This window comes from Typha latifolia, chromosome 5, assembly GCF_019914945.1.
Source record: "Typha latifolia isolate L0001 chromosome 5, TyphaL0001v2, whole genome shotgun sequence".
NCBI lineage: Eukaryota > Viridiplantae > Streptophyta > Magnoliopsida > Poales > Typhaceae > Typha > Typha latifolia.
The window spans coordinates 9,006,117-9,009,150 of NC_133090.1; positions in this window are offsets into that span (position 1 = coordinate 9,006,117).

Genomic DNA, 3,034 nt, shown 5'->3' on the forward strand with positions numbered 1-3,034 from the left:
CAATATTCTAACTCCTTCATAATCAACAAATTGAAAAGGCAATTCATACTTAACAATTGGAATTGTCATCAATTCATGGTATTTCTATTGATTAAACTTAGAAACTTGTAAAGACATTAATCTTTCTGATTTTCTCCATCTTTAGTGAATATCTCCACACTATCATCACCCATAACTAAAATGAGAGCAAGATAAATAATATCATGTCATGGAACCAAAGCCATGAAACTAAATTAAATTGAACTAAAATCAAGTGAGATGGACTTGACTAAATAAATCTAACAAGAAATTAAAAAAATAATGCAGTAAAATAAATAACTAAAAAATAATCAGTAATTAAATACTTCAAACTAATTATAAAGTTTGTATATGATTGATAAAAAGACTAATGGATAAGATGCCACTATAAGATTAGTAAGATATTTAACAAGCAAATCTAAGTAAAAAACACCCATAACTAAAATGAAAGCAAGAGAAATAAGATCTTGACATAGAACCAAAGCCATAAAACTAAATTAAATTAAACTAAAATCAAGTGAGATAGATTTGACTAAACAGATCTAACAAGAAATTAAAAAATAATACAGTAAAATAAGTAATTAAACAATAATTAATAATTAAACAATAATCAGGACTATGGAGTTCTGTCATAGGAGGGAGCATAGCTAAATTACTATTAAAGGTGAACAATAACATATCAGATCCAAAATATCAATCAAATAAGCTAAACTATCATTAAAGGCACTAACAACTTTGCTATCTTCAAATGTATTTGTGAAAGATGGCCTATCTCAAAACTTGCCTAATAATCTTCACATCTGGAGAATAAGCACACTTAAGATAGAAAGGATCTAAGTCGGAAAAGGAAAATTAGTATTACAGTGCTTAGTGCCTAATAATCTTCACATCCGGAGATTAAGCACACTTAAGATAGAAAGGATCTAAGTCAGAAATGGAAAATTAGTATTACAGTGCTTAGTATCCAGTAGGAGGATGCCATGAAGACCAGCAGTCTAAAAATCTAGGGTAGACTAATATCAAACAGCATGCACAAACAACAAGCACTAACAACTGAGTAGTCTAATATTAAACAGCATGCACAAGCAGGAAGCTTATAGAACCTCAATGTATAACATTAAATTAATGTTAGTAACAAGCATAGCTAAATTACCATTAAAGGTAGAGTCAGCCAAAACTATGTCTAGATTAATTTAATTGAACTATCAGTATAATAAGCTAAAATGATGCTCAGCTGCTCAAAGTAAATTTCTAACCTCATTCATACTTGACAAGATCCGACGGCGTGAGGCAACGACAATTGAGGAGGCAAGGAGCTCGGGTGTCCCGCGGTGTGAGGAGCTTGGGTGTCCGGCGACGTGAGGAAACCCGACGGCATGAGGACCAAATGGTGTGAGTGAGGGGGATCAACGGCATGAGGACCCAACGGAGTAAGGGGGATCGGCGGCGTGAGTGAAGGGGATCGGCAGCGTGAGGATCCAACAGAGTGAGAGGGATCGATGGCATGATTGAATGGGATTGATGAGCTCAGGCAGCATGAGTGGGGGGGGGGATTCGACGTGAGAAGCTCCGGTGTGAGTGAGGGGGGAGATCCGACGTGAGAAGCTCGGGCGCCGAGCGGTTGAGCGAGAAGTGCCAATAGCGTGAGGAGGCAATGTTACTCGGTGTGAAGAGTGAGGAGGGAAGGGGCGACGACAAAGTGGGCTCGAGCATGGGTAAGGGAAGGGGGCGACGACGCCTCTTTTCTAGTGTGAGGACTGAGGAGTTGAGTTTGAGTCTTAGGGTAATGGGTATTAGGGTTAGAAATTAGAATATATATATATATATATATATATATCTGTTTGTGTGTGTGTGTGTGTGTGTGTGTGGCGGGTTGACCCGACCCAACTAGACCCGTTTACTTAAACGGGTTAAACGGGTCAAGCAGGTCAGAGGTATAAACCTGAATACGACCCAATTAATAATCGGGTTAGGCGGGTTGACCCATTTATGGCTCGAACCCGATTAACCTAAACCCAAACCCAATTAACAGCCGGGTTATCATGTTGAGTTATTAGGTCGGGTCAAGTTTTGCCACCCCTAGCCACCCTCTTCTCTATTCTCATCTTGGTTGTCGGCCCTTACTTTCCCTTCCCTCTTCACTTGTCATCGCCGCTTCTCCTATCGACACAGCATCATCCCCTCCTAGGCCGCCATCCTTGGCTACTTAAACCCCCTTTGTTTGGCCACACCACCCTTGACCCTAAGTGCCAGTCTCCTTCTTAGTTTTTACTTCACTCACAATAAATGCCATCACTAGACTCTCGACTAGATTTGACCTAGATAGAGTGCAAAGCTATCAAAGGACTTAATATCAAAGACGTAGATTGAAAAGTCACGAAGCTATTTCAACTAATTTCATAAATTTCCGGCATCAAGAGAATATACGGAAAATATTCTCCCTGAATTGTGGAGAATTGCTCGTGATTTGGATCAACCCCAACTTACTTTGTATTAGCTTGGTATTAGAGCTCGAGTACCACCGAGGTCGGTCCGTCTTAGAATAGTGTGAATCCTTAGGTCTTTACTTGAAAGTTGAGCAATTGGTAAAGAATCTATGAACTTTTGAATTCACTCTCTCTAAATCTAAAAAGACTAAAAGTATGGCCTTAGCTATGTTGAAGATGACTTAGAGGAGTTGGATGAGGAAAGTGAAATAGATCTTAAAATAATGGCCATATTTGTAAAAAGGTTCACTAAATTTTTCAAGAAGCCTAACAAGTTTATCGGTGAAAAGTTTGATAAAAACAAACACGTTGAGAAAAAGAAAAATCTTGTACCAAGATGGACAATAATTCTTTAAAATAGGAAAATAAGAATCTAGAGGATAAAATACGATGCAATGAGTGTTCTAGTTTTGAACATGTTGCATAGGAATGTCCCAATTGTCTCAAGAGGGAATGAAAACTATGAAAGTTTTTTGGGATGACTTAGATGAATCGGATGATGACGATTTGAAAAAAAGAACAAGAAAACT